The following is an 8,497-nucleotide window of genomic DNA, read 5'->3' as shown; positions in this document are numbered from 1 at the left end:
CCTGGTGCAGAATGACTCAAGTGACGCTGACTTAGGCTAGAAGATGATCTAGTCTAATAAGTGGGTTTACATTTTTGTCCTCGGTAACACGGCTGTGACTTACACAGCAGTCTGCTGGGGATTTATACTGTGCTCTTTTCAAGGGGCAAAATGTTCCCACCAGTACTCCCACTCAAGCTCTAGGAAGACTGAGTCTGTGACTGTGTTTTGGGAGACTTGTACCACGCTGACAGGCTTCCTTGACCTCTCAAAACAAAAGCCCCAGAGAAAAATGCTCTGTTGGCTTCCCCTCCTCATCTGCTTTTCCCTCAGTGGCCCTGTGTACCTAACCCTTGTCTGTGTGCATGGGTAAAGAGAAGAGAACAATACCGCAAGCTTAGTTGCCCCTTGTTCAGGCAGGCAAAGCTACAGGCTCTTTGCTGAAGGGCCACGGAGATGACCTTCTCCTTGTTTTCTCTGTATAAACATGGCATCCCGATGTGGGAGGTGCAGAAGCTTTTCTCATGCTGCTCTTTGCTTTGTAGCCCTGTAGAGGAAGACCACTGTGTGTGGGAGGATAGGATGATGCCACAGGGGGGGCTTAGTAGTTAGTTTTCTCCTGTGTGTTTACTATGAGCTGTGATTAGCTCAACTAAGAAGTAGCAGGGAAAAGGGAGAGTTCCTACACCTACCTACTGTGGAGCAGGTTATGCTTTGTTTGTTCATGGGGATTTGGCCACCATTCTCTACCTACGTGGGCACAGTCCTGTGGCAGAACTCCTGGTTTTGGTCTGTATCCATTTCCATTCAGTAAGTTTGAGAAGAGTTAACATTTCACTTAGGGTTCTGGTGGGGATTTCATTGAATTTGTTTGTACAGGCTTGGTTAAACAAAGAAATAAGCACTTGAAAATTAGCACCAGCTCTGTAATTTCCTACTGCTTGCCATTGGCTAAATATACAAAATCAGCTTGCAAACTGTACATAGAAGTAATTGTGACATAGCCCGATATTTCAGACTTCTGTTTTTTAAGAAAATACTGGCTTCCATTAACTTGTTACTTGGTACAGTTTATTTTCCATAGGCTTGAAATAAGAGAATCAATTACACCTAAGTAAGGTGTGTTAAATAAATAAATAAATACAATCCCAATTCCCTTCTCCAAAAGCAGCAAAGAGCAGCCAGTAGTGCATGAGATGTGAACAGTTTCCAAGTTAAGGTGAATCTCTACTTACAGAACATTTTAAGTCAGTGTAGTCTGCGCCAATTACTCTTCAAAAACAATGTCTGTTTTGTGATGAGTTATGGTCTGCTCTCAGAAGATGAAAAGTTAAGCTCTTAATCACACCCAAGATTACCATACTAATTTTAAAAATCTAATTCTCCTTTGTAGCATCTATTTTTCTTCTCCAATTTTGAGTCTTCCATGAAGAACACAGACTGTTCTGTATGTGTCCTCTTTAAAATTTCATGTGCTACAGATGAATCAGTTAGTGAAGAATTCATGACTCATTCCTACAACAAAATTTCATGAACTTCCCCACCTATGTGGCCTGATGATCATACCCCTACTGATTTATCTCCTTGAGAACTTTCTTATTTCTTTAGCAAAAAGTTCTTCATTTTCTTTTTGGTATTGAATGCATGAGGACCTTGTTATTGACTTATTGCTGAAATGGAAGTCATGATCAAACTCAAGATTTCTAGGATTACTTTCTCTGACTACGAGGATAACTGGTATGTATTATGGATCATCATATATTCTGTGGCAAAAGGTATTACAGGTAGTTCTAATCTGAGACAGAGTGTGCATCTCTAACTATTAATAGCAGATACTTGGATATTTTATTTCAAGTTTATGCTTTGCTTTTTTTTTTCTTTTATTTCAAGTTTATACTCATTAAAAATGAAATGGAGAAGGCAATGAGTTAAAGAAAGCTGCCTGCTCAGTGATTTTCATTGAGCACTGGATCAAATTGCTTATATCTACCAAGACAGGGGACGAAAGGGAAAGAGTGGAGGTGGGCAGGAAGTCAGTCTCCTCAAAGTGTAAACTAGCAGAAATCATTCCTTCTTGCAATAAGATGAGTTGAAAGAGCAAAGGTTTTAGTGTAAATTCAGAAAAAAAAAATAAAGGTCCAGGCTTGAGATTCTGAATCCCTAAAATTCCTGCTAACATTGGTTGTCGGGTCATAGACCTCAAGGACAGAAAGGATAAGTGCCATGTATAAATGGAGAAAACAGTAAAAGCTTGTTTACACCCAAACTAAAATGTTTTTCTGAAGCATATCTGTATGAATAGACCCCACAAAAATTAAGGGGGAAAAAAAGTATGATGACTTGTACTTGGTACAAGTAACTTGTACAGCCTGTCTTTTGATCATTACAATGTTTTCTCTTTTGTGGTTCAGGGTAACATAAGATGCATACTGTCCATTGGGGGATGTTTTACTTACCCTTTTACTTACCTGAACCCCAGTTTTACTCAGCATATTAAAAGGAAGGCCCAAGTAGTAACGTACACATTTGTATTTCCTTAAAATATCTCCTCCTTTGCCCCCTCACTATTCAAAATTCCTTCCATTTTGTTCTGTCACCAAGAGGTAGTTCTGCTGGCTATTTAGTGAGTTTGCTATTTCAGCCGTTCTGTTTGTAAGCTGCAGAAAATCTGTTTAAAATAAAACCAAAAAGCATTTAAGAGCAGTAGGAAATGTTTCAGGCAGCAATCTGAAGGCCTGCCTAAAAACAAGTAGCTGACCCTTATGTGTGTATTGCCCATATTTTTACCTTTACAGTAGAGATTTAGAGTTCTAAAATTAGTTTTCAGACAACCCAGTGCTCTCTGCAGTCTGGGAGGTTTGCAGACATTTCCTTTTTGTGTGATGAGGATGGTTTGATATAGTCAGAAATACATTCTGTCTTCTCTTTACCCATCCACAATGTTACTGCATGTCCCATAATTTTTAAACATAATGAATTCAATGAAGCCCTAGAATAATTTGATGACTTAATCTTTCTCCTCTTAAAAAGTAGAATTTAATGTCTTAATACAATGTGAATTTTACAGTAGTTAAGACAGTAGAATTTAATGTCTTCTCTTTGCAATAGAAAAGAATTTTCTTTTTTACTATTTTTTTTCCTGGTAGGTTGTCTCAGTTGTGCTTTTAAACTTAAAGCAGTTAATACACCAGGCCAACCTGGTGTGCCCTATGTTCTGACACTTACCTAATTTTTATAATTAGGATTCCTGAGAATATTACTGTTAACTAATAATCCATCAATGATAATGCTATCATCTGCTATCCAGAGACAAGGGAGAGCAATGAAAACCTGAAAAAAAAAATTCCTAACTCCCTTACTTGGTGCATGCTCCCTCCAGCAGTCCACAAATTCTTAGTCGGGCATCTAGCGGGACTTGGCAGCTTTACAGTTGTGGGAAGTGAAAAATGGTCATAGTTAAACTTATGCCTAGCATCCTCGTATTTTTTTTTTTTTTTTTTACAAAGATAGTAATGTGGTACCCGTTTGCAGGCACGCATCTATGTATAGCTTTAGATGGCCTCTCCAAAGCACTTACAAACTGCTTAGAACATTGTGCATGGGCGAATTGTAGTGCTGGTGAATTTAGGTTTGATCTCAACTCCCACTCTCTCAGCTGCTTCTGAAGACTTGGTGCACTGTGTTCTTTTTCCTTCGCTGAATGGCACTGTGCATTACTAGTAGTAGCACCATGAGTTACTACTACCTCATACTATATTAAATATCTACTTACATTTTTCCTGGCGGTGGAATAACAAAGGAATTTCTTTACCTGATCAGATCAGTCTCTTCACTACCTCTACCTGCTCTTGTAGGGCAGTTGTGCAAAGCTGACTGAGCAGTCTCTCAGACCAGAGGAGTGCTCTTCTCCTCTTCCATTCCAGTAACTTCCCTGTTGTTTGTAGGGTTTTGCCCTTACTCAGTCCTCTGTGCAATCTGGGAGGAGCACTGCAATGAAAGCTAATCATTCCCGCATTGCCTGAGCCTCCTCTTTCCTTTTACGTTCTACAAACTTCTTTCCTTGTTCCGACTACGAGGCAGGCTGGAGCTCTTCAAGTACTAAACAAAACTGTTTACCTACAGCAGGGATTTTTTAAGACTGATTAGGTGGTGCTTCTACCGTATGACCCGCCCCAGCTGGAGATAGATTTCATGCCTGGTAGGAAAGGCAGACACTAGAGAGAATATCCGTGTTCTAGACATAACTGCTGTACAGATGTAAATAAATGTTGTTATTCCTTATCTGAAAGCTCCATTACAACCTAAATAGATGGATAATAAAAAAGGCCAAGTTCTTTTGCTCCTCATGCACTCCTTAACAACTTCTCAAATTCGACACGTTGTTGGCAGTTTTGTACCCATCTGTATTTCCCTTCTGCCTCCACCTCCTCACCATCTATTCCTAAACACTGTGTTTTCTCTTTCACATGGCACAGTATGAAACTAATAGAGACTGCTGGGTAGCAGGTCTGAACTGGCTTCAACCCGTAATCTCATTTTCCTTCCTTCACCCTTCAGTCCAGCCCTCTCTCCTCCCTTCTTCTCAGCCATCTTCTTAGACGACAAGATATTGCCTGGAGATGCTGGTCATTTGTAAGAGATGTATTATATATAGCAATGCCAGCACAATACAGAGGAAAAACAACTTATGTGACCCCATTATAAAGAATTTCACTGTAACTGTTCAAATTACGCAAAACTGTTGCTAAAACAGTTTTAAAATTGCATTCTGTTTCTTCTTGGTTCTGCATCCACTCCCACTCACTCGCTAAAGGCTTCTTGGTGTTGGTGTATTTGCTACTGTTAGCAAATGCACACTCAGGCAGCCTCTTTGAAGTATCTGCTTCTGCTGCCCAGGCAATAGCACATATAAATGCCTTGGTCGAAGCCCTGCTACTCGGTTATTTACTAAGTGATCTTGTTATTGTGCTAACGCACCCATGACTCCATGCCTGAATGAATGAAAATGGTCACCTTTGACAGGGGGCACTTTAGAATAAACAGTGGCCCTCTCAGACTCCAGTGCCATTCACCCGAGCTCTCCAGTCTCTCTGTCATTTCACAGTAAAGTTACAGACGACCAGATCAGACATAATTTGTTTTGTGAAAATGGATGGGCGGGTTGTGCGTAAATATATCTTTCTGTAGTAGCAAGAGTCCTTTTAGCCTCTGTTTTAGACAGACACTTCTCCTTCGGCAGAGCTAGGGGTCCATTGCCTACACCCATTTTGCAGGCTTATCCTAATGCTTGCTGATCCAAATCATGGCTTCTCAAATTCTTCTAGAGATGGGTAATTTCTCTCTGAGAGGTTGTGCACCTGCTTTGTGATTACTAGAAATCTATATTGCACCAATTTAACTATAACTAACCCAGCTTTCCAGAATGCAGCCCTTTTCTTGAAGAAAAAGTAGAACTATTCCAGGTAATAAAAGTTTTCATTTTCCTTCTATCTTGTGTTCCTGCTAGCTTCCACCTACTCAGCATTTCAGCTGATTTTTTCTTAAAGAAGAAAAATCATTTTATCACTGGTCTCACTTTTGTGTTCTCACTGACTCAACGGGGAAATGATAAGAGGTTCCCCATGTCTAGTGATGCACCTTTCCACTTATAATCACACAACTAATGGAACATAACCCTTAAGAGCAAGGAAGAAACCATACTTTTTTTCCACTCCAGGTTGTTTCGCATCAATACATTGAAACACATCTGCCACAAGCCAGGCGTTGCCCCTTTCATCCGATAGGGAGAGCCAAAGAGCTGCTCTTCACTCACCTCGAAAGTCATTATCTAAGATTTATATATATATATATATATATATTAGACACCTGAGAGTTTAATATTAGACCTGCTATTCGGCATGTAGAACTGTGATCTTTCTTTTATCTGTTTTCCTGGTGGCTTTGCTTGTTCAAAGCCGGCTACGTTATAGGAGCTGTTCCTGTGTATTTTTGTCTTGGGCAAAGGCCTAGGTCCTTGAAAAGCTTTTCTCTTCAGACTAATGCAATTGCTTGTTCTGTTTTATAAAATATCGATGTCATCCTATTCCTCTGTAATTCTATTCTGATTAATGTGAGTGTTCCTACCCTTTATTAAAGATGTCATTGTAAATTTGTAGACTTTGATTTGTTAATTCTTGTGTTTTGTGTTTCAACATGATGGCAGTGTTCTCAATTTTCTTTTTAATGGTGTGATGAACTGGTCACCCTTTATGATTTCTCTTTCCCTTTACACAAGTGCTTTATTATTAGCTCACAGCTATTCTTTGTAGGCACTTCTAACTGGTAACTTGAATATCTTTATAGTTTCTTTACAGCAATTGCAGCATAGTAATAGGGCTTCTATGCTTTGGCAAAGAGCACAGCTTTTCCAAAATAACTGACTATTTTTAAGCTGACTTACTTTTGTATAGCCGTATAGAACATAGTAATTAAGTATTGAATGCTCTTGTGCACTAAATTAAACTGATTACCAAATCTAGCTTTGAGGGAGTATTTTCACTGAGGGTGCATTAGTTAGACAGTACCTGTAAGGCAGGGGGAAATGCAATCCAAGTATGCGGCAGGTAACTGAGGTATGGGAAAACTATGTTTTGTTGTACAGTCCAGAAGTAGTAGATTACTGTTCTTAGCTAAACAGCTGTGTTTTTTATTATTATTATTATTTTATTTGTATTTGTTTTAATTACTATTTTTTAAAAGGAAAAAGGTGAGACAGATGCATCTGGAATGCAGCCAGATCAATGTTACCTGGACGGCTTGGGACGGGTTATTTACAATGTGAGCCCCAAACCAGGCATATTCATCAGCTTCAGGGTGGAGCAATCCAGACAAATATTTTTCCTGCTTGCCAATGGATTTCACACTGCGAGGCAGCGCTGTTGTGCTGCATTTTATGAACTCCAGCCTCTGTTTCTCTCTCTGAGAAGTCATCTGTTGCCGTTTCCAGAATGAGAGAAGGCTCCAAAGTACAACTAAATTTGAATGGTCAGTCACTTGGAAAAAATGAAAGCTAAAATTGCCGTCTTTTCTTCCTCATGGCACAAAACATTATCTGATTAGGCAAGGTAATGATTACTGAACTCAGTAATCAGATTTACTTGTGTGTTATATTGTATCAAGTACACTTGTAAGCTCTGAGCATCCGGTATACTTCTCCCTGTCCTCCCAATTTTCCTCTGGCTCACTACGTGCTCTTTCTTTAATAATAATAGGGGATATTTACCACACAAGAAATACTCTGAGATAATGCTTTTGCACAGACTGACAAACCCCATTATTTTCTTTATTCTAGATTCTGTCAAGAAAATTTTTCAAGAGAAAAAGGATTTTATTATAATAAGAAAGTGTGTACCTTAAGAAACAATATTAATCATGAAATTATTATGAGGCTCCCAACAATCTATTATTTCTGCTTCTGATTAATCGACTGTGACACTTATGGAAAACATAACTACCTTATTTAGAATCACAGATACATAGAATCACCAAATGGTTTGGGTTGGAAGGGACCTTAAAGAACACCCAGTTCCAAACCCATGCCATGGGCAGGGACACCTCCCACCAGACCAGGTTGCCCAAAGCCCCATCCAGCCTGGCCTTGAGCACTTCTATGTTGTAAACCAAGAATATGTGAGATGCAAATTTTAGCCATCCTGGTTTGGAACACTTAAAGCACTAACTTTTCCAGCTCTGACTCTTTCTTGCTGATGTTGGTGTGGAGACAGAGTTCTCTATGCCATGTACCTACACATAACACTTGTCTGAAGAATCAAGGTATGTGACAGGTACCATTCACCATACCAAAATAAGTATTTTACTCATTCTGTCAAATAGCTGTTTTCTGGAAAGTTTTCTAATATTTTCTCTACCCAAAGAACCTAACATGAAGTTTTGCCAGGGTTTGGTTTTTAGTAAGCTCCTAACAGACCGAACATGTAGTCTTTGCCGTGAGATCGTGCATTTTCTGCAACTAGCTGGCATCGATCTAGCTAGGCTGGTAACTGATAATTTTCCGTGTTTTGCTAAAAAGTTGCTAAAAATTCAGAGTTCAGTGTTGAGAGCTGGCGTTAGAGCTGCATACCTCAAAACACAGCCCTTTTGACCATTCTTAAGATTTCTAGCTTTTAATATTGACAAAACCACTATTTCAACAATAAGTAGTTGCACTCAGAGTGTAATTCACATCTTTCCCTTCTGAAAATTCCATTTTGTTTTCTAGCCATAACTGTACATTTCTTAAATGGTTTAAATGTGGAATGTTTGAGAATGGACGTGATGGTCTCCTCACTGCAATTGAGAAAAGGCTATTACTAGTCTGAGTTTAGGCCCTCATAATGCTAATATTTGCCTTTCTGGTAAACTGCTAGAATATGCAGTTTTGTTATCATTACCTCTGGTTTTCTTCAGCTCATTCAGAACAAAGTTCTTTTTATTCTTTTTTTGACTCTATTCTTGAGCTTGACATGTTCTGTGTAAAAAC

General features: G+C 39.1%; 1 protein-coding gene across 1 annotated transcript in view; it reads left to right on the top strand.

Annotated features, from left to right (window-relative positions):
• The first annotated feature begins 1,592 nt into the window (after positions 1-1,592).
• The window catches only part of PPP1R9A (protein phosphatase 1 regulatory subunit 9A), a 160,891-nt gene continuing 153,986 nt past the window's right edge, over positions 1,593-8,497 (top strand). Inside the window, exon 1 of the mRNA XM_083822456.1 lies at positions 1,593-1,716. The gene's annotated coding sequence lies outside the window, so the exon portion shown is untranslated. The remainder of the gene's footprint in view (positions 1,717-8,497) is intronic.

The sequence above is a fragment of the Anser anser genome (assembly GCF_964211835.1).
Source record: "Anser anser genome assembly, chromosome: 2".
NCBI classification, from domain to species: Eukaryota; Metazoa; Chordata; class Aves; order Anseriformes; family Anatidae; genus Anser; species Anser anser.
This window is presented reverse-complemented; position numbering and strand designations above follow the sequence as displayed.